This window comes from Mustela putorius, unplaced genomic scaffold, assembly GCF_011764305.1.
Source record: "Mustela putorius furo isolate JIRA1106 unplaced genomic scaffold, ASM1176430v1.1 tig00000196_pilon_pilon_pilon, whole genome shotgun sequence".
In the NCBI taxonomy this organism is placed as follows: Eukaryota; Metazoa; Chordata; class Mammalia; order Carnivora; family Mustelidae; genus Mustela; species Mustela putorius.
In genome coordinates, this window is record NW_025421310.1 from 12,755,726 (window position 1) to 12,778,678 (window position 22,953).

The following is a 22,953-nucleotide window of genomic DNA, read 5'->3' on the forward strand; positions in this document are numbered from 1 at the left end:
GGAGGCGCCCGGGTGGCTCAGTCATTTAAGCCTCTGACACTTGGTTACAGCTCAGGTCGGGATCTTCGGGTCATGGTCTCCGGGTGGTGAGATCGAGCCCCGCAGTGGACTCCGTGCTCAGTGTGGAGTCTGCTAGAGGTTCTGTCTCCCTCTCCCTTCCTTCTGCCCCCACCCCTGCCCTTGGGGGCACACGCACGCGCCCCCCCCAAATAAATGCACAAATAAAATCTTTTTTTTTTTTTAATTTATTTATTTGACAGAGAGAGATCACAAATAAGCAGAGAGGCAGGCAGAGAGAGAAAGGAGGAAGCAGGCTCTCTGCAGAGAGCCCGATGTGGGGTTTGATCCCAGGACCCCGGGATTATGACCCGAGCCAAAGGCAGAGGCTTTAACCCACTGAGCCACCCAGGCGCCCCACAAATAAAATCTTAAAAAAGAAAAGAGTTCACGGGGCGCCTGGGTGGCTCAGTGGGTTAAAGCCTCTGCCTTCAGGTCGGGTCATGGTCCCAGGATCCTGGGATCGAGCCCCACATTGGGCTCTCTGCTCAGTGGGGAGCCTGCTTCCTCCTCTCTCTCTGCCTGCTTCTCTGCTTGCTTGTACTCTCTCTCTCTCTGTCTGTCAAATAAATAAATAAAGTCTTAAAAAAGAAAAAAAAGAAAAAGAAAAGAGTTCACAAAGTAGATGAGTCACCACTTTTTCAACCCAAAGATAGTTTTTCATCTCTGATTTCCAGCTTCTTGCTACTCCAGTCCCGCAGTGAGAACCTACCCATCCATGCCTTTAGTTCACCCTGGAGACTATTTCTAGGGGATGCAATAGGGTTGTGGAGTCAAGAGCAAAGATGCATTTCTTTCAATGGACATAGATTATAGATTGTGATAGATGCTGCCAGATTCCCTTTCAAAAAGGTTGTCACAATTCTCATTGCCTTCAGTGATAGAGGAACGTGCCCTTTCCCATAGACCACACCCAGCAGCACGTGTACACCCCTCTGAAATTCGTACCATTTAGGGGGTGTAAAGGAAGGAGACTTCTCATATCTTTTCATATATGTTATTAGCCTGTTCGTTTTACCGCTCTGCAAATTATCTATTCAAACCCTTTGTCCATGTTTCTTCTGGAGTGTTTGTCTTATTGGTTTGCAAATACTTATTACTTATGTTAAACCTTTATACGTTGTCGGCATTGCAAGTAATCGCTCCCCATTTGTCATCTGCCTGTAGGCCTTGTTTATGTTTTGTTGTTTCCTTGCCACACAAATGTTTTTTGGTTTTAATGTCAAATATGTCTGTCTTTTCTATTAATGTCTGAGTTTCCCATCTTAAAATGTACTCCTCCTGCCCCCCCCATAGTTGTAACCTGTATTTTCTTGTATGGTTTTACTGTTGCATTTTTAAAAATTTATTTATTAATTTTTAAAGATTTTATTTATTTGATATAGAGAGAGATCACAAGTAGGCAGAGAGGCAGGCAGAGAGAGGGGAGGAAGCAGACTCCCTACCACCGAGCAGAGAGCTTGCTGCGGGGCTCAATCCCAGGACCCTGAGATCATGACCTGAGCCAAAGACAGAGGCTTTAATCCAGTGAGCCACCCAGGCGCCCCCCTACTGTTGCTTTTTTTTTAAAGATTTTATTTATTTATTTGTCAGAGAGATAGAGAGAGGGCACAAACAGGGGGAGGGGCAAAGGGAGAAGCAGGCTTCCCACCAAGGAAGTAGCCCAATACGTGACTTGATCCCAGGACACTGGGACCATGACCTGAGAGGAAGGCACATGCCCTACCAACTGAGCCACCCAGGCGTCCCAACTCTTGGCAATTTTTATATTTACATCTTTGATTTTTCTGGAACCAAACGCTTTCTTTTTTAAGATTTATTTATTTATTTATTTAAATATTTTATTTATTTATTTGACAGAGATCACAAGTAGGCAGAGAGGCGGGTAGGTGGGGGCGGGGGGAAGCAGTCTCCCCGCCAAGCAGAGAACCCGATGCAGGGCTCGATCCCAGGACCCTGAGACGATGACCTGAGCCAAAGGCAGAGGCTTAACCCACTGAGTCACTCAGACACTCCTGGATCCAATCTTTTTTTTTTTTTTTTAATTTTTAAGAAATGTATTTATTTGACACAGAGAGAGATCACAAATAGGCAGAGAGGCAGGCAAAGGGAGAGGGGGAAGCAGGCTCCCTGCCGAGCAGAGAGTCCGATGTGGGGCTCGATCCCAGGACCCTGAGATCATGACCTGAGCTGAAGGCAGAGGCTTAAGCCCCTGAGCCACTCAGGTGCCCCTGGATCCAATCTTTTAAGGTCATGTGCAATAGGGGCATCTGGACAGCTCAGGTGGTGAGTGTCCGACTCTTGATTTCGACTCAGGTTTCGATCTCAGGGTTGTGAGATGGAGCCCTGAGTCAGGCTCTGCACCCAGTGCATGGTCTGCCTGTCCCTCTTCTTCTTCTCTTCCTACTCCTGCCTCACACTCTCTATCTCAAATAAATAAATAAAATCTTAAAAAGAAAAATGCCATGTGCAACAGAGGTACAATTCCCTTCACCTGTGTGTCAAAACCACTTGTTAAACTCTTGTTATCTCACTGCACAGATTTCCCACCTTTGCCATTGATTAAATTCCTGTGCAGCTGGGATTCACTCGTGGCCACTCAATTCTCTTTCCCCATCTTGTCCATTCCTTTGCTGGAACCCCACTGCTTTGATTATTATAGCTCTGCAGCTGGCTTTCCTATCTGGTAAATCCAGTCAGCCCTCATTCCTCTCTTTAGTAATGACCATTCTCAGACACCTGTCCATCTCCAGGAACTCCAGAATCGTCTGGTCCAATTCCAACATGAAATCCCACTAGAAGTAGATCGAACCATAATGAATAAACTTGGCTAAGCAGCTTTATTTTTTTGAGCCTTGGTTTGACCATCTGTAAAACAGGGTCTATGGGGGCACCTGGGTGGCTCCGTGGGCTAAGCTTCTGCCTTCGGCTTGGGTTATGATCCTAGGATCTGGGGATGGAGGCCCACATCAGGCTCTCTGCTCAAAGCGAGCCTACCTCACCCTTTCCTTGCTGCTCCCTGTTTGTACTCTCTCTCTCTCTGTGTCAAATAAATAAAATCTTAAAAAAAAAGAAAAAAGGAAATGTCAAATCCAACTTTAGATGTACTGTAGGTACCGGATACACATTGGACTGTGATGACATGATATGAAAAAGAAAAAGAAGGCCAAATATCACCATAATTTCTATGTTGAATACATGTTGAATGATAACATTTTGGCTTAATGAGTACCTTAGTTCCTTACTGCTGCTGTAACAAATCCCGCCCAGCTCGGTGGTTCAACAGAAGACAAATTTGTTATCTTACAATTCCGGAGGTCTGAAATGAGTCTTATAGGGCTAGAATCCTATAAATCCTTATAGGGCTAAAATCAAGCCGTGTTCCTTCTGAATACTCTTGGGATAAATCTGTTGCCTTGCTTTTTCCAGCCTCCAGAAGCTGCTCACGTTCCTTGGTTCTTGACCCCCTTTGCCTCACGCCAACCTCTGCTGATGTCATCAGATCTCCCCCTCTCTCTGTTTTTCCTGCCTTCCCTTTCCCTTATTAGGACCCGTGATTACAGTAGACCCCTCCCCACCCCCAGGATGATCCAGGATAATCTTCCCATCTTGAGCTCACTGTAGCTGCATCTGTAGACTCCCTTGGTGTGTAAGTTAACATAGTTATGGGTCCAGAGAACTAAGATGTGGGCATCTTTGGGAGCCATTATTCTACCTACCTGGATTACCTTAGTAATATTATGAACGTTCATTTTGCCTTTTTTTTTTTTTAATGTGGCTACTAGAAAAGTAATGACCTATGGGGCTCCCGCTCTGTTTCTGTTGGACAGCACTGTTCTCTGTTCTGCTGGTCTATTCGTTATCTGCTCCCTCCTACGACGAGAATGCCTGCCCCAAGAAGACTGGGATTCCATTTCATTTACCACTATGCCCCTGGTGCTAGCACAGTCCCTGGCACTGAGTGGGCCCTCCGTAAATATTTGTTGAGAGAGCAAATATTGCAAATGTTTTTCCTGATGACTACAGACACCCCTACTTCCACTGCACACCCCCACCCCCATGGCTTCCTCCTCCTCTCCCCAGATCAGGGATCCAATGCTTAATGACTGAGCCCCCCCAGGTGCCCCTTGTACGTTTCAAAATGCAGAGATGGCTGTTCCAGTGGGCTGGCTCCTCAGTGCCTTGACCTCTCCCCCTCCAGACCTTGCCTTCCAGCTGCCCTTCGTCCCTCCCTCTGTCCTGTGGCCAGAGCAGACACCTGTCACTACAGACAACCACATGCTTCCTCCACTGTTTCGAACTTCTAGCAGCCCACGCCAGCACCCCATTTGGACTTTTCCCTCTCATTGCGCCTGGTGTCCCAGCTCCTTCAGTCCCACCAGGACCTCCATTCCATTAGTCCAACTGCGTGATGCTGTCTTGGGCCCCTCATGACCACTCAGCCGTCACCCAGCTGAGAGCCTGTGTCCCCTGCCCTCGCCTCCCTTGCTCCCTCTCATTCACTGGTCTCCTAGGAAGACACCGAGCTGTTTGCCTCATCTGGGCTGCAACCGCTCTGCTGAGTGGCTGGAGAAAAATCTGGAACCACGAAGCCAGGTCTCATGTTAACTTCAGCACCTTGGACCTCAAGGTGGCACTAACGTTGTCTAGAAATTGGCTGGCTGAGCCCTAGCCCCTTTGCTCTTTCAAAACCTAAATTTTTTTTTTTTGGATCTTATTTATTTATTTGACAGAGATCACAAGTAGGCAGAGAGGCAGGCAGAGAGAGAGGAGGAAGCAGGCTCCCTGACGAGCAGAGAGCCCAATGTGGGGCTCGATCCCAGGATTCTGGGATCATGAGCCCCAAAAGCAGGGGCTTAACCCACTGAGCCACCCAGGTGCCCAGAGCATGCAACTTTTAATCTCCAGATCGTGAGTTCAAGCCCCATGTTGGGGACAGAACTTAAAAAAAAAAAAAAAAGCATAACAAAATTATCATTTTAACCATTGAAAAGTGTTAAATTCAGTCTTTTTTTTTTTTTTAAAGATTTTATTTATTTACTTGACAGAGATCACAAGAAGTCAGAGAGAGGAGGTAGTAGGCTCCTCGCTGAGCAGAGAGCCCAATGCAGGGCTTGATCCCAGGACCCTGAGATCATGACCTGAGCCAAAGGCAGAGGCCCAACCCACTGAACCACCCAGGCGCCCCCAATTCAGTCTTTAAGCACGTTCAGCATGTTATGCAACTATCCCCACTATCTTTTGGTCTCTACTGATTTGTCTGTTCTGGATAGCTCATAGACATGGGACCCTACAATACTTATCCTCTGTGTCTCACTTCTTTCACTTAGCATAATGTTTTCCAGGTTCCTTCATGTCATAGTGTGGGTCAGAATTTCATTTCATTTTTTCCCCCATTGAGGTATTTTATTTGTATGTAAGTATTCCATGTCGAGGAAAAAGCTGCCAGAATCTTCCTTCCTGCGTGTTTTTGTTCTACTTCCTTTGGGTCCGCGATGCCAGCTGCGGTTATCAGTGCGATGAAACCAAACTAATGAGATGGGTCTGTAAGTTTTGCAGCAATTTCCGCAGCTCCATGATCACCAGTGATTTCCGTGTAATCAAGCTTCATCATCGCAATTAGAAACTGGAAAATGACTCTGGAGCATGGCCTAATAAGAACTTGGCAGGTGCCTCTCCTGATGACACTCTTCATGCTCCTGGACTCTGAGAGCATCCCCTGGGACATTCACACCAGCTTTATGGAGGCATGGAAGGATGAAGCCCGAAGAATGTTCCATTGTGTGGATATACCACAATTGGTTTATGCGTTCATTCGTGGATGGACTCGAGCTGTTTCCTAGACAATGCAAACTCCTACCTCTCCTCCCTTCTTGCCTACTCTCAGCAGGGACTTTTCTTCCTATGTCACTGAGAGAAGAGAACCCACTAGAAGAAAACTTCTGCAGACTCCTACTACCATCTACCTCTTTCCTCCTATTCCTTGGTATACCAGTTATCCACCACTGCTGCGTAACCAACAACCCCCAAGCTTAGCACCGTTCAACACCCCTGTATTCCATGGATTCTGTAGGGCAGGCATTTGAATGAAGCACAGCAAGGACAGCTTGTCTCTGCTCCCTGATGTCTGGGGCCTCCACTGGTGAGAGTTGCAGAATGGGAGCCTCTGTGGGGGAGCGGGGAGGGGTACGACTCCCATCTACTAGCTGGAATCAGCTGGAGGAGTTGTCACTCCTGTTTAGCAGCTGGTGGTGGCAGTTGCTGGCTGGGACCTCAGCCAGAGTACCTTCATGGGACCTCTCTGGGTGGGCTACTTGGCCTGCCTCAGACCATGGTGGCTGGGTTCCAAGAGCGAATGCCCTAAAAGCAGGTGGGAAGTGCCTGGCACTTGACCATGAGCCTTGGCAGCCTCCCCTCCTCTGTGCTTCATGGGTTCACACAGCCGCAAGGTTTCGCCCAGGTTCAAGGGGGAGGGAACACACCCTCGCACAGAACACACTCAGTGGGAGGAACGTCAAGGTCACACTGTGAGAGCATACAGGATGGGAGAGATTGTTGTGGCTGCATGGGAAAACACACCTTTCTTGCTGGTGATGGGCTACACTCTTAAGCCTGGAGACCTTCCGGTCTTGCCTCAGGATGGACAACATTCCAGCCATTCTCATCTCTCTCCTCTGTTTCTCCTCTGACACCTAGGACTCCTCTGACACCTAGGACTCTTGTGTCTACCAGCACACAAGACAGCTGTTTGATCTTCTTTGACCTTCCTATAAAACATACTGAGTCTCTCCAGCCCCCTCTGGACCCGTATAGCCTTAGTCCTTACAACCATGCCTGGCACATAGTAGGTGCCTAGTGAATATTTTTTTTAAACAAGTATCTCAAGTGAGCAGCACCTGGGTGGCTCAGTGGGTTAAAGCCTCTGCCTTCGACTCAGGTCATGGTCCCAGGGTCCTGGGATGGAGCCCCGCATCGGGCTTCTGCTCAGCAAGGAGCCTGCTTCCCCCCCAACCCTCTGCCTGCCTCTCTGCCTGCTTGTGATCTCTGTCTGTCAAATAAATAAATAAAATCTTTAAAAAACAAATATCTCAAATGAAACTGGTAATAAGAGCTGCCTTCAGGAGGAGGAACTGGGTGGGTAGCAGAAACACATTGTTTAAAAATGGGAGCTACCCACACCCAACATGACAGGTGCTGTCTTCAACCCTTTGAAAATTGTAAAATAGAGGGGCATCTGGGTGGCTCAGTTGGTTAAGAGTCCGACACTTGATTGCAGCTCAGGTTATGATCTCAGGGTCATGAGATCGAGTCCCCCACTGGGCTCCACACTCAGCAGGGAATCTGCTTGAGATTCTCTCTCCCTCCCTCTGCCTTTCCCCCACTCTCAAATAAATAAATCTGTAAAAACAAAACTGCAAAATAGAAATACTTATTTTCCCTACAGGCCTTTTGAGTCTTCTGATTCATGCATTCTGACTACATCTTACCCACTTAAATTAATACATTGTATTATTATTATTATTAGTTTTAAGATTTTATTTATTTGACAGACAGAGATCACAAATAGGCAGAGAGGCAGGCAGAGAGAGAGGAGGAAGCAGGCTCCCCGCCGAGCAGAGAGCCCAGTGCGGGGCTGGATCCCAGGACCCTGGGATCATGACCTGAGCCTAAGGCGGAGGCTTTAACCCACTGAGCCACCCAGGTGCCCCAATACATTACATTATTTTTAAAGATTAGCCTGGGGCGCCTGGGTGGCTCAATTGTTAAGTGTCTGTCTTTAGCTCCGGTCATGATCCCAGGGTCCTGGGATGGAGCCCCATGTTGGGCTCCCCGCTCTGCAGGAAGCCTGCTTCTCCCTCTCCCCCTCCCCCTGCTTGTGTTCCCTCTCTTGCTGTCTATCTGTCAAATAAATTAAAAAATAAAAAATAAAAAAAGATTAGCCCAACATCTGGCACAAAATGAATGAGCAACTGACAGTCATGTCATGATGATGGAGGCGTGCCCTGCCCATCCCCCCTTCCTTCTCCTCCCTCGGAACACCCACGCCTGGGAACCTCCCTCTCCTCTGAGCCTCCTCACGCTGGCCCGGCCCAAGCCCAGCCCTGGAAGTGTTTGATCTGACCACTTCAGAGCCTTCACCTCTGGGCCTGCAGCATGAGAGGGACTGGAGCTGGGAATCCTCCCCAGCGGAGCTTTTGAGGATGGGATGAAAGAAAGTAGCCATATGGAGAGCTCAGGAATGCAGGGCAGAGTCAGGAAGGGGTGAGGCTGAGGGGAGTCAGGGAGGCAGAGAAGAAGAGCTTTCTAAGGCATGTACCAAGTATCTGCTGTGTACCCGGCCATGTGCTGGGCAGTGTTGGGGACACAGTGGTGACCGGCCGGCCCTGTCCTCACAGGGCATTGCAGGAGTTGGGCCAGTGACTAGAGAGTGACAACCCTAGAGTGAACAGGGTTAGGAGGGGAGGCACTTGAGGCAGTCAAAGAGGGCTTCCTGGAGGAGGGGGTACCAAGCTCCTTACAGTCTACAACACACAGACACTTATCTTTTCGGCAGCATCTGATGACACCTTCCCTCATCCCCTTAAATCCTGCTGTGCTGGCCTTCTTTCTGATTCTCGAATTCTTGGAGCTCATTTCCAAGCCTCTGAGCCATTGTACTTGCTGTTCCTTCTGCCTGATTTTCTCTTCTCCCTTCCTCACCTGGAGGGCTCCTTCTCAGTCAGACCGTAGGCCAGTTATTCTTGCAGCATTGAACTTAAAAAAAAAAAAAAAAAAAGTCCCATTTGTACTTTCTGTTGTCTCCTTTATTTTCTGCCTGGTCACCTAGGATGCCCCCTGTCCTCAGTTCTGGCTCCCTAATCCCTGGCAGGCACCCTCCTCAGCCCCTCAAAATTGATGGATGTCAAACCTTTGTCATGTGAAGGAAGGAGCCAATATCTCTGGAATAAATCTCAGTCTGGTGAAGAGGTGGGAGAAGGGAGAGGGAACAGCATGAGCAGAGAGGAAGCTGGTGTTTCAGAGGCCCCCAGGGGGAGGTTGTTTGTGGCTGGAAGAAAGAGCAGAGGACTGAGGAGGGAGGGAAGTTAGAGAGGGAGCGATACAGGGGAGGGGGGAGGGAGGTGAGTCTGCTCCTAACCTTCTAGACTGGGTAGGAAGCGTCCAGAGCTTTGGTTCGCTGCACAGCCCAGACCATATCATGACCCTTTTGTGTAGGGCTGGAGGTGGCCAAAGGTGCCTTTTTGGGAGACCCCGTGGGTGGCTGGGTGAGACCAGGCCAGAGGGCTGGGTCTGAGGGACAGGCCTCGCCTCCCAGAGCCTCTAAGGGCTTCGTGCAGAACATTCCATGGCGGGACCTTCTGGAACCGGCTACGATGGCTTGGCAGCCCTGGCCAGTCCTTGCTCTCGGGTCACTGCCTCAGCCTCCTCCAGCCCTGCTCCCCACAGCAGACCTGGGCAGTCCTTTTTATAGAACACTTGAAAAATGTTAATAGGTAATTAAGGGCACATGGCAGAGATTTCTAAAAGTACAGGAGAGGACTCAGTGAGAGCCTTCCCTTCTCCCGTCCCCCTGTCCTCCCCAGGGCCCCACCAGTTTCTTGGGTTTTCTCCAGAGATAGTCTGTCACATGTAAGCGCAGATGGCAAAGTGCTTTTCAGGTTTGTACCTTTTTCTTCTTTCTTTCTTTCTTTTTTTTTCCAATTTAAGTACAGTTAGGGACGCCTGGTCGACTCAGCCCGTGGAGCGTGCAACTCTTGATCTCAGGATTGTGAGTTCAAGCCCCACATTGGGTGTAAAGCCTACTTAAAAAAAAAAAAAGAGTACATTCATTTATTCAACACATGTTTATTGAGCACTTACTGTGGTTGGGCACTGTTCTGGGCACTGGGGGATACAGCAGCAAAGAAAATAGACAAAATTCTCAGCCTTCTTGGAGATGACATTCTAGTGGGGGGAGACAGTAGATAAATGAACTAAGTACATTTTGACCTTATACAGTAGGTGAAATGGCACGGTAAGTGCTTTTGATAAGACATAAAGCAGGTGGGATGTCTGGGTGGCTTAGTTGGTTAAGCGTCTGCCTTTGGCTTGGGTCATGATCCCAGGGTCCTGGGATCAAGTCCCACATCGGACTCCTTGCTCAGTGGGAAGCCTGCTTCTCTCTCTGCCTGCTGCTCTCCCTGCTTGTGCTCTCTATCTCTCTGATAATAAATTTTAAGAAATCGTAAAAACAATAACAAAAAATAAGGCAGGCAAAGAAGGCAGAATATTGGGGAAGCAGGTTTCTATTTTTTTTTTTTACAAAACAGTCAGAGAAGGCCCCAGTAAAGGGGAATGTTTGAGCAAAGGCCCAAAGAAGGTAAGGAAGTGAGTCACATGGCTGTCTGGGAACATGGGTGCAAACAGCAGGCGGAATAGCAAGTGCAAAGGCCCTGAGGTCAGAGTGAGTCTGAAGTGTTCTAGATCCAGGAAGGAGCTGCAAAGCGGAAGAGGAATGCAAGAGACAAGCGGGGCCAAGATTTGCTCTCAGAGGACGTGTCCTCAAGTTGACTTTTGCTTTCTCCTCTGGGAAATGTCTCTGAGATGTCTCAGTGGTGTGCTGGGACCGGCGTGTAGTGATTCGGGAAAGCCGATGGCTAAACTTTCGGGAATTTTGCAAGCCAGTTGTCACACACAGCTATTACCAAAAATTAAATTATATACATTTACAGAGAAATAAATGGTATGAAACACAAAGATAATAAGTAGTCAACATTTACCACTTCCTAATGATTGTACTACATTTTAACTGCTGTCTCTGCTCCAGGGGCTCCCTACACCTACCTACTGTGTCTACCTGGTAGAAACACAACCTACCAGTGGGCTGTTTCTTTTCTTTTTTTTTCTGAATTCTGCATTCAACGATGTCACAATTCAGCAATGTCAACCAGTGGCTTGAAATGTGCAATGGTGGGAGTAGGTAACCCATCGACCCTGACAACTCAGGGCTGTTTCTTCCCACAAAGAGCTGGTGGTGAAGCATTCACCAACATGGTTGTAATGCATAGAGATTTGGCTCCCCTCCCCCCTAAAGCTGGGTAGGGTTCCCTTGCGTGGATGGGATGGTAGGTATTCTACTGTCCTCCTCCTAATGGAGAAAAGCAGGTTTCCCGTATTTTGCTGGCACAAACAACATCAGTGATTTCCAGCATGTGACCACAGCCGTGTAATAAAACCCCAAAGAACTTCTGTGTTCTTTGAACAAAGCAAAAGGTGTGGGAGTCATAACCTTAATGATTGTTGCCTAAGTTCTCTCCACGAAGGCTGTGCCCATTTCCACACCCACTGGCAAATGGGTCAGAGTGCAAAGACTTCCTGTAAGGACCGTAACCTTGGGGTCGCCTGGGCGGCTCAGGCGGTTGAGTGTCTGTCTTCAGGTGGGGTCATGGTAGGAGAGAGGGGGCCCTGGGATCAAGGCCCACGTGGGGCTCCCTGCTCCTCCTGCTTGTGCTCCCTCTCTGTGTCAAATAAATAAATAAATTCTTTAAAATAAATAAATAAAAACCGTGAACTTGGCTGTGTCATTCTGCCACTTAAACTCTTTGATGCCCCCCATCATCCCCCCCCACCTCCCGCTGATTCTCCAGAGGTCCAGGTCCTTCAAAGTCAGGTCATCCCTTTGTCTGGAGACTGGGAGGTTGAGTCATGGCCCTAACCTGACCCCTTGATAATCTGCTGTCTGTCCCCTGAAATGGGCCTTGTCCCTGCCCACTCTTGCTTCCTCCTACTTTTCCCTTCTTGGGGAAATTACTCCCAGAGCCTGACCGCCAGACTAACTCCCACTGGATCACTTTGGCTCCTTTTCTTTCTTTCTTTCTTTCTTTTTTTTTTTAAGATTTTATTTATTTATTTATTTATTTGATAAACAGAGATCACAAGTAGGCTGAGAGGCAGGCAGAGAGAAAGAGAGAAAGGAAGAAGCAGGCTGCCCGCTGAGCAGAGATCCCGATGTGGGGCTCGATCCTAGAACCCTGGGATCATGACCTGAGCCAAAGGCAGGGGCTTTAACCCACTAAGCCACCCAGGCACCCCAGTTCGGCTCCGAAATCCTTCCTTTAGCCGTCTCCAGCAACATTGGAATTGATGAGTTCATCAGAGTGAAAAACCATCCAGTTGGCTGCCTTCAGGCAGAGCTGGGTCTAGGAGTTTGAACAATGCCACGAGGCCCATCAGCTCCATTCTCTTTCATGCAGGCACCCTCTGGCAGACTTGGCCTTTAGAGACTCTCTCTGCATCCTCCCCTGGTCACGGGAGGCAATAAGCTGGAGGGGGAGGTAAGGTTCCAGGTGGAGAAAGAGCCTGCCGCAGTGCGGGTGGGAACCGGAGCTAGAACCCAGATCCTGGAGGGGCCTGGTAAACAGCCCAGTAGTTACGTAACACTCTGCAGGCCAAACTGTGAAGAAAGGGACAAGTCCTTGCCACTTGCTGAATTCCTCTGTTGAGAGGCAGAGTGGGAAAAGCTGCTTCGGCTCCAGAGGTAGAAAATCTGTGTTCAAATCCTGCCTCTGGGCTTTGGCACGATGAAAACATGTTTGAAACTAGGTAGTGCTGATAGTCAGTGTGAATGTCTTCAATGTCCCTGGATCACACTCTTTAGAATGATTAAAATAGGGGTGCCTGGGTGACTCAGTTGATATAAGCGTCTGCCTTGGACTCAGGTCAGGATCCCAGGATCCTGGGATTGAGCCCCGTACTGGTCTCCCTGATTGGTGGGAAGCCTGCTTCTCCCTCTGCTTCTCTCCCTGCTTGTGCTCTCTTTGGCTCTCTCTCTCAAATAAGTAAATTAACCTAAAAAGGATGATTAAAATAAGGGAGCCTGGGTGGTGCAGTCGGTCAAGCATCTGACTCTTGGTTTCAGCTCAGGTAGTGATCTTAGGGTCCTAGGCTGGAGCCCTGCCTCTGGCTCTGAGCTCAGCATAGGGCAACTGCTTGAGATTTTCCCTCTTCATTTGCCCCTCCCCCACTACGCTCTCTAAAATAAATAAATAAAATCTTTAAAAATTTTTTTAAAATATGGGGCGCCTAAGTGTCTCAGTTGGTTGGGAGACTGCCTTCCCCTCAGGTCATGATCCTGGAGTCTCAGGATTGAGTTCAGCATCTGGTTCCCTGCGCAATAGGGAGTCTGCTTCTCTCTGACCTTTCCCCTCTCGTGCTTTCTCTCTCAAATGAAAAAATAGAATCTTTTAAAAAAATTAAATGAAAAAAAATTTTAAATTCAAAAAATAAATAAAATGATTAAAATGGCCAACATCTTGGGGCGCCTGGGTGGCTCAGTGGATTAAGCCTCTGCCTTCGGCTCAGGTCATGATCTCAGGGTCCTGGGATCAAGCCCCACAACGGGCTCTCTGCTCAGCAAGAAGTCTGCTTCCCCCTCCCTCTCTGCCTACCTGTGATCTCTCTGTGTGTCAAATAAATAAAATCTTAAAAAAAAAAAAAATGGTCAACATCCTGAGATGTATATTTTAACCACAGCATGAAGTAGTGAAGCTGAAGATGCTAAAAATACAATAAAATCAAATCTAAATTAAGAGAGGCGCCTGGGTGGCTCAGGTCATGAGCCCTGAGTTGGGCTCTCTGCTTGGCAGGGTGCCTGCTTCCCCCTCCTCTCTCTCTCTGCCTGCCTCTCGGCCTACTTGTGATCTCTGTCTGTCAAATAAATGAGTAAAATCTTAAAAAAAAAAAAAAAAATACACACACACACACACAAATTAAGGAAGAAAGAAAAAGAAATCCTGGCTCTTCTGGTTGCTTACCAGCTGTGTGACCTGGGTCTGGCTACCTCTCTGAACCTCTGTTCCCCGGACTGAGAAATGATGGCGGTAACAGGAGAGTGGCAGGCTTGTGGAGAACCTCAAACGAGTCCAGACTTGTGTATCGAGCTGGAAGCAGCAATCAGGATTTGGTAAGTGTTCAATATTTGGCCTAATTACATCAAAATACGAGGTGATTGCTAATGGAAAGAAATCAAATGCAAGAGGTCATCGTCCTGGTCTCTTGGGTTGCCAAATCCGTATTCCTTGCAGTGCTGGGGGCTGGACGTGGGAGATCAGGGGGTCAGCCCCGCAGGACTTGTACCCTGGCAAAGTGGGAGGAGTGAGGGCGCTCTCTGGAGCCTTTTACAAGGGCACTGATACCAATCCCGAGGGCTCCACCCTGTGATTGACTCTCCTCCCAAAGGCCCCACCTCCTAATAGCACTACCTGGTAGGGGGTAGATTTCAACATATAAATTTTGGGGAGGGGAGACACAAGCACTCAAACCACGGCAATCCCGTACGTAATGTGGGATTCCATTGACACGAACTGTGTCTAGTAGAGACAAATCCATAGACTGAAAGCTCATTTGTGGTGGCCGGCCCCTGGGGGAGGGGATGGGAGTCCCAGCTTTAATGCGCACGGGATTTCTTTCCTTGGGATGGGGGGTGGTGATAAAAATGTTTTGGAACTAGACAGACGTGGTGGTCACATGGCATTGTACAAAAGGCCACTGATTTAAGATGTTTTAAAAGGATTCATTTTCATGTTATGTCAATTTCACCTCAAACATGATTTTTTAAAATGCAATTTCGGGGGCTCCTGGGGGGCTCAAGTTGGTTGAGCGGCTACCCTCAGCTCAGGTCGTGATCCCAGGGTCCTGGTGTTGGGGTTTTGGAATATAGGGGAGGTTTTGGGGGGGCGGTGAGGTCCAAAGCTGATGACCAAGAAAGAATTCTTGAGACGTTTTTGGTGCAAAATGGTGGTTTTTATTAAAGGGCAGGGGACAGGATCCCTGGGCAGAGGAGCTGCTGCACCGGGGACAGGAGGAGGGGCCCATTATAGGCTTGGGGGTTGGGGGAAGTAAGGACAGGGAAGGTTTCAAAAGAATTTTCATATGTTAAAGAGGACCTACAAGATACCTAGAGGCCTGGCCTTGGCCATTGTCAAGTTAGGGTTGTTTTCCTCTTTAGCAAGGCATTACCATTAAGACAGCTGGGCGCTTCCTGGAAGAATGTCACACACAGCCCACCCAGGAGTGGGGAGGGGGAAGGGAATGGGAGGTTGCAGGGGGTCAACTTCTGCTTTGTCCTCTTGCCTTCTGCTCCCTCATCTCTTGGGCTCAAGTCCCAAGCTCTCCCCCCAACCCCAGTCAGGCACCCTGCTCAGCAGGAAGCCTGCTTCTCCTGTCTCCGTTGCCTGTCACTCCCCCTGCTTGTGCCTGCCCCCTCTCTCTCTCTCTGTCAAATAAATAAATAAAATCTTTTTTTTTTTAAAGTTAAAAAATGTACTTTGGGGGAAAAAATGGATGGAATGTGTCTTTTTTTTCTTTTTAAGATTTTATTTATTTATTTGACAGAGAGAAATCACAAGTAGATGGAGAGGTAGGCAGAGAGAGAGAGAGAGGGAAGCAGGCTCCCTGCTGAACAGAGAGCCCAATGCGGGACTCGATCCCAGGACCCTGAGATCATGACCTGAGCCAAAAGCAGCAGCTTAACCCACTGAGCCACCCAGGCGCCCCTGGAATGTGTCTTGACGTCCTTCTCTGGCTTCTCTTTTTCTGAGTGCTCTCCCCTCTTCCTGGCCTCATACCCCATCCCCATCCGCACTCACAGCTTCTCCTCTGGTTCCTTCAGTGAGTTGCTGTGGAAACTCGTGCCTCGGTTTCCTCATCTGTAACAAGAGCGGGTCGGACCCAAGGGTCTCTGACGCACCCTCCGGTGTGTTCCCAAGTATTACTTGAGCCCCAGGTGGCAACTTCCCCCGTGCTCTTCCAGCTGCACCCCCACAGCAGCTGCCCCCTCTCCGCAGTCTCCCCAGAGGGACTTTGCCCAGGGTCTGTTAATCAGCACTCAGATTAACTCAGATGCCCGGTCATCTCAGGCTCAAATGCACATCCTCACCCCCCTCCAAGCCAGGTCGCTGGCCTCACACTCCCCTCAGAAGCAAAGGGTGGCTCTTGGGACATTTCTCCTGGGATCCAGCGGGCTCCACAGGTGTGGGTGGTGTGGGGGAGGGGATGACTTGACACTCAAGGGCTTCCCTAGCCTCAGATGGCCTGGGGGCTGCAGTTTCTCCAGATTCACAGTGCTCGGGTCCTTCAGGTTGGTGGCCTTCAGAGGCGATGCCCACACAGTCACCCTAAGCAGCCCGTGTGATCATTTACCCTCTGAACCGGCTCCTGACAAGGCCGGGTGCCTTTGGAGCCCCACCCCCCTACCCCTACACACACACCCCTGGTATGACCGGGAAAGTTAATACTCATGGTAATACTCACCCCCCATATACTCATCTTTTTTTTTTTTAATTTTTTTAAAAAAATTTATTTATTTATTTGAGAGAGAGAGAGCACAAGCTGGGGGAGAGGCAGAGGGAAAAAGAAGCAGGCTTCCTGCTGAGCTGGGACCCCCCCCCCCATCCCAGGACCCCGAGATCATGACCTGAGCCAAAGGCAGATTGCTTAACCGACTGATCCACCCAGGCGTCCCAACTTGTCTCTTATGACATTGCCAAGATCCCTGCCTTGCAGGGCCTTCTGTCCCAGGTTTTATTGAATTCTCCTGCCATCTGGGGGTGGGTAAAAGGTCAACTAAGAAAAGGGAGGGCGCATCTCTCTGCTCCTACTCCCCAGCACCCTTGACCATTACTCTATCCTGACTCCCTAGACGCATCAAATGTCCTTTACCCAGGTCCCCCAGGCCCTGAGGCAGCTGTGGGGTCTGCAGAGCAGGGCCTGGAGTGGTGGCTGCGCAGGGCGGGGGTGGGGGGTGGAAAGGGCTCCCAGGATCTTGAAGGCATCTGGGGAGAGTGGGGGAGGACAGCGCCTGACACCCCTGCTCTGGGCCTCAAGGCCCAGAAACCTGAGTTACTCCTGTACCACAAGCCGTAGGGACCTGATGTCCTACAGCTGAGGGAGGCGAAGCTGAGCAGCCCAGACAAGCCAGCCCTTAAATAAATAATTAGAAAGATTGGAAGGGAAGGTCTGGGCCCTTCTCCAAGGCCCCAGGTGGCAGCTTCCCAGCAGATCTCAATGCCTGAAGCCCCCCCCCAACCCCCGGGGGCTTTTGGCTCTGACATACCCAAGTGTCCTGTGTCCTCCTCTCCTTCCTGCTTTGGAAGGAATCAATGTGCATTCCCAGAGTCCCTACTGGGCCAGGTACAGGGCAACACTGGGGACTCAGCGGGGGTCAAGACGACCCCCCCCAACTCCCAGCCCAATGGAGGGGAACAGACCCATCCCCAGACAGTGACCAGCCAGGGTGGGCGGGAGCTGGAGGAGCCTTAGAGGGACACCTGACCCAGCCTGGATAGTTCTAGAAGACTCAGGGGATCCCTGAGTCAGAATCTGAAAATGGGTTAAGCAAAGAGAGGGTTGTGTGAGAAAAAGATGGGGGGAGGGACCAGCTGCAAAGGTCAGGGAGCAGCAGACCGGGTAGGGCTCCACAGACCAGTGTTTTCCAAAGGGTATCAAATTTAAGACGCTCGATGGGTAACAGAAGGCGGGTTTGATTTGCAACACAGCGTGTGTCTGTACAGGTGTGCACACACAGATAAAGCAAAAAGCCACGAAACAATAATCACAAGACCTGAGCCAAGATTAAACGCTGGGTGCTTACCTTGCTGAGCCACCTAGATGCCCCTGAAGATTTTTATTTTTATGTAATCGCTACACCCAACATGGGGCTCGAACTCGACCCCAAGATCAAGAGTCGTGTGCTCTTCCCATGTATCGCTCCAGCTTCCTTCCTTCCTTTCTTTTCTTTTCTTTTCTTTTTTTTCTTTTTTTAAGATTTTATTTATTTATTTGGCAGAGAGAGTGATCACAAGTAGGCGAAGGGGCAGGCAGAGGGCGGGGGGAGCAGGCTCCCTGCTGAAAAGAGAGCCCAATGCAGGGCTCAATCCCAGGACCCTGAGATCATGACCTAAGACAAGGCAGAGGCTTAACCCACTGAGACACCCAGGCACCCCCAGCTTCATTTCCTGGTACTTTCCAGTTTGAACTTCTTCCTCTCACCAACGGAGCCACTCTTGGTCTCACAAATTCCGTATGTCCAGATTTTTGCCCTTACTGCATCCTCCGTCCATGTCCAGGTCCTTTTTCGCTTCGCTGGTTAGCTCTGACAACCTTCAAAACTCAGCTCAGATGTCCCCTTTCCCAGGAAACCTTCCTCAGCTCCCCTTCCCAGGCTAGGCTTCTCCCCTGGGCTCCTCTTTTCCTAGCACTTGGGGGTTGTCACAGTCTGTCTCCCCCACTGGACTATGAGCTCAGGAGGACAGGAGCTACGCCTGTCTCTGTCACTGCCGGGACCCCCGTGCCCCTCAGTAAAGGCCAGGGACCCCGTAGGTGCTCAGAAAAAGTTTGTGGAACACATGAAGGCAAATCTGAGGGAGGAGCAGAGGCTGCGTCCTCTGGGAGCTCCTGATCACAGGTCTGATGGAGAAGGCTTGATGCCCTGAAGTTAACTCAGTTCCTCCTGCTCTCCAATACCCGGTCCTCTCATGGAGGATACCATTCCAAACAATACCCATTTCACAGATGGCAAAGTGATGTCAAGAGGGTTCTCTGTGCTCTGTGCAGTCCAGATTCCACACTGCTCAGCCCAACCACCTCCTGGCCCCTCTCACCTCCTTCCAAGAGCCCCAGGCCTTTTCTTTTCCAACGATGAAATTCGAATCTGGGTAGGAGGTTTGGCTGAGCAGGAGGAATGCCAGCTGAGACTAGTTGGTATACTTTGCTCTCAAAGCCAAAGCTGGAGGAGGGAAGGGGGTGGGACGCTACTGGCCAATCCTGGACCGGACCCTCAAACCTTCCCGTCTTGGCCCAGACCCACCCCACACTTCCCGAAAGTTCTGGGCTCCCCTAAGTCTCAGAGACTCCTCCCTCCAACTTGTCTTCCCATCTGGCACACTTGCACTTGAAATGTGAGAGCGGCAGCCATGTGAAGGCTGCCCTAGGCCGGTGTTGCCCAACAAGCCTGGGCCACTTCTCCATACCCAAGGCCCTGATTATGGGGGGGGGGGCTGCTGCTAGAAACTTCCCTGCCCCCAGCCTCTCCACCTGCTGGCAGGGCACCTGAAACCCAGCTGTCCGGTCCCACCTGCTGCCTCTCAAGGCTCCCTTCTCCCAGAGGCCCCAAAGCATGAACACTTCTGGGGGGAGGGGCGAGGGGAATAGAGAGAGGGAAGGAGCACCAGCCTGTGGGTCTCTGCGTCTTTGTCTTTTTAACTTACACCTTAGATAAAATGTTGATCTCAAGAAGCCTTCACGGCTTAAAATACCATGAGGCTGCAGTTCGCTAGCTACCAACCAAAGCACTTCATACCCGTGAACTTGGTTCATCCCCCCGCCCGCCCCACAAGAGGAACTCTGAGTCCAGACACTATCATCTCTGCCTCACAGCTGAGCAAACCACGGGGCTCTCGTTGAACCTCAAAGCCACGCTTTTCTTTCTGAAAGCCACCACTTCGAGCACCTCCTATAGATTTTTTTTTTTTAAAGATTTTATTTATTTATTTGACAGAGAGAAATCACAAGTAGATGGAGAGGCAGGCAGAGAGAGAGAGAGAGGGAAGCAGGCTCCCTACTGAGCAGAGAGCCCAATGCGGGACTCGATCCCAGGACCCTGAGATCATGACCCGAGCCGAAGGCAGCGGCTTAACCCACTGAGCCACCCAGGCGCTCTAGATTTTTTTTTTTAATTTAAGATTTTTATTTATTTATTTGAGAGAGACAGAGAGAGAGAGCTCTTCTGTGGATTCTTACAGAGAGAGTCTGATAGAGAGGCTGGTCCGTATCTGTTTCCCCGCAGATTACAGGGTGTGCTGTGCTGCTTCTCGCCTCCTGTACCTTGTGTGTTCCCCTTTAACAATATTTCTTGACACCTGCTTTGTTACTGAAACCTGCCCTCCACCCAGTTCCACATCCGTCTCATTCTATTGGACGTGTCTCTGTGTTGTCTTCCGTGGACATGGTTTGTTGACTGATTGAAGGAAGGAGTTACTGGATAGACAGATGCCCAGCTGAAGAATTTGGACTTTATCCCCAAGGAAGCCATTTAGAGGGCGGGGTGACCAAGTTAGATCCATGCTTGGGCACGTTCTGGGCTCTTCTCAGCTCTGGGGCTTTGCATGTACAGGTCCCTTTGCCTGAAATACTCCCTCCCTGGGCTTGGTGCAACCTTTTGCTATCCCAGTTGAGATGTCCCCTCCTCCAGGAAGCCCTCCCTGACCTCCAGGTTAGGTTAAGCATCCTTTCTGGGCTTCCCATCCCTGCTCTGCTCACTCTGTGTCATCCCCTTCTGGGGATGGGTGGTCTCCCTCATTGTACCCTGAGTCCTGAGTCCGCAGAGGAAAGGGCCAGGAATGTATCCGTCCCCTGGTACCGCCCATCACAGGGTCAAACACTGAGTTCAGAAGAGATGCTGGTCCCTTGAAAGAAATGCCTCTGTTTGGGGAGGAGCCAACTGCAGGGGTAGCCGTGGCTTCCAATAGGGGTGGAGGGCACAGGCTGGGGTCCGAGACACCTGAGTTTGAATTCCTTGCCCAGGTAGAGGGTTGGGGCCACAACACATCTTGTGTCCCCAGCTGCTTCCAAATCGGGGAAAGCAGAGTGTGAAGTCTCAAGGATTAGTGGAGATAAGATAACGTCTTGACAGCATTTCAGACAAGGTGGAAGCCTCTTCTCCGGCCGCCTCAGGGCTTTGCACCTGCCCTTTCTTTACCCTAGAATGTTCTTTCCATAGTGAAGACTCCTTCTTGTCTTACAGGTCCTGCTGCAAATGTCACTGCCTCAGAGTGGCCCATCCTGACCACTCCATCTCTCTGCCATACAGTGTTTCATCTTTTTCCAGAACTTACCCTCTGGTATATGAAGTTTATTTCCCTGTCTTCTCTCGATAGAATGCTGACAAGGAGTTTGCCTTCCTTCCTTCCTTCCTTTTTCCTTTTCTTTTTTTCCTCACTGCTGAATCCCTACACAATGAACAGCCCTTGGCCCTGAGGAAAGATCTCAAGGAATATTGGTAGAGCAAATCAAGTGCTCAGGAACTGGCCCCTCAGGTTTTGTATCGACCGTCACTGTGTGCACGCTCGAATTTATGCTTAACGTTGGCTTCGGGACAAATGAGAAAACCGATACTCAGCTGGTAAGTGGTGGAGTCAGGATTCGAACCTGTGTCCATGTAGCTTTAGTGCCCACACTCTCTAGCCCACAACCAAGCACAGGAGAGCTGGGTGGGAGTTTGGTAAATGAATAAGACTCAGCTTACAAGGGCGAGATGAGGGCGGGGGCTTCCTGAAGTAAGTAGTTGAGGAGGGAGGACTTGGGAGGGGAGAGTGTGGGAGAGACACCCGGAGGAGGACCACACCACATTCCGGTGTGCATGGGTGACTCGTCTTCAGAGCTTGGGCAAACTCAGGTTGCCTGGTGTCAATGCCTGAGATCCTCCAGGATGTCACCAAAAGTTCTCCAGGCTCCTTTCCATGTGCCTCTGGGGCTGGGGCTGGCAGTGACCAGGACAGAGAGCTCACTACCAGGACCCAGCAGTCCCCAGAGCTGGTCCGAGCCCAAACCATGTTCTCCAATAATAATAATAACAGTGATTACAGGAATAGTACTGGGTAACTTTTTACTTATTTTTTTAAAAATATTTTATTTATTTATATGAGAGAGAGAGAAAGAGCACGTAGGAGTCGGGGGAGATAGGGAGAAGCAGGTTTCCGACTGAGCAGAGAGCCCAATGTGGGGCTCGATCCCAGGACCCGGAGATCATGACCTGAGCCGAAGGCAGAGGCTTAACCAATTAAGCCACCTGGGTGCCCCCTGGGTAACCTTTTAAAGGGCTGACCTGCACTGTCTAAATGCTCTAAACATATGATCTCTGATCCTCACAACACCCTGGAAGTTGGGATCTGCTCTTCTTCTTCCCATTTTACAGGGGTAGAGACAGAGGCTCACAGAGGTTGTGACTTGCCTGAGGCCCCAGCAGCTGCTGTAGGAGGAAGCTTCTGAGGTTATCAGTATCTACCAACTTTGAGCAAATGCTGATGTCTGAAATGTCTTCCGAGAACAGAGCAGCTGGGGGAGGATTTGGGATTTCTTTTTTTCTCTTTTTTAAGATTTATTTACTTATTTTAAAGAGAGGGAGATGGAGCATGAGTGGGAGGACCAGAGGGAGAGAGAATCTTGAGCAGACTCCGCACAGAGTGTAGAGCCGGAGGTGCGGCTCAATCTCACGACCCCGAGATCATGACCCGAGTGGAAACCAAGAGTCAGATGCTCAGCCGGCTGTGCCACCCAGTCCCCGCAAAGAATAAGGATTTCAATCCCTCCGGGAGGAGGAGTAGGGAATGGTGACTGATTCACTGGAAAGGACTGAATGACAAAGAAGGAATTTAGGGAGGCAACCCAGTAGGGTGGGTTAGGAACTTGGGAGGCAAGCATGCAACTTCCAGCCTCCTCAAGTGTGGCCTCAAGGCACGTGACTTCCTCAGACTCTGATCCCCAGTTTTACTCATTGGAAGAATGGGTATAATAGTGGGACCCACCTCACCAAGGAGTTATGAAGATTCCCGTATGTGCATTTTACCTTAAGAGGAAAATAAAAACCGGGGCGCTTGGGTGGCTGAGCCCGTTAAGCGACAGACTCTTGATCTCAGCTCAGGTCTGGATCTCAGAGTCCTGAGTTCAAGTCTTGCATTGGACTCCATGCTGGGTGCGGCACCCACTTTAAAACATCCCTATGGGGAAATACTTGGGGAAAGCATTTGTAAAATCATTAGAACAGTTCTTACACCGAATTCTAATTTTTAACTTGGTGAATTGTGAATGACATACCAACGGGTAAGCGGATTACAATCCCCATCTAAGAACTGCTGTTATTGATGT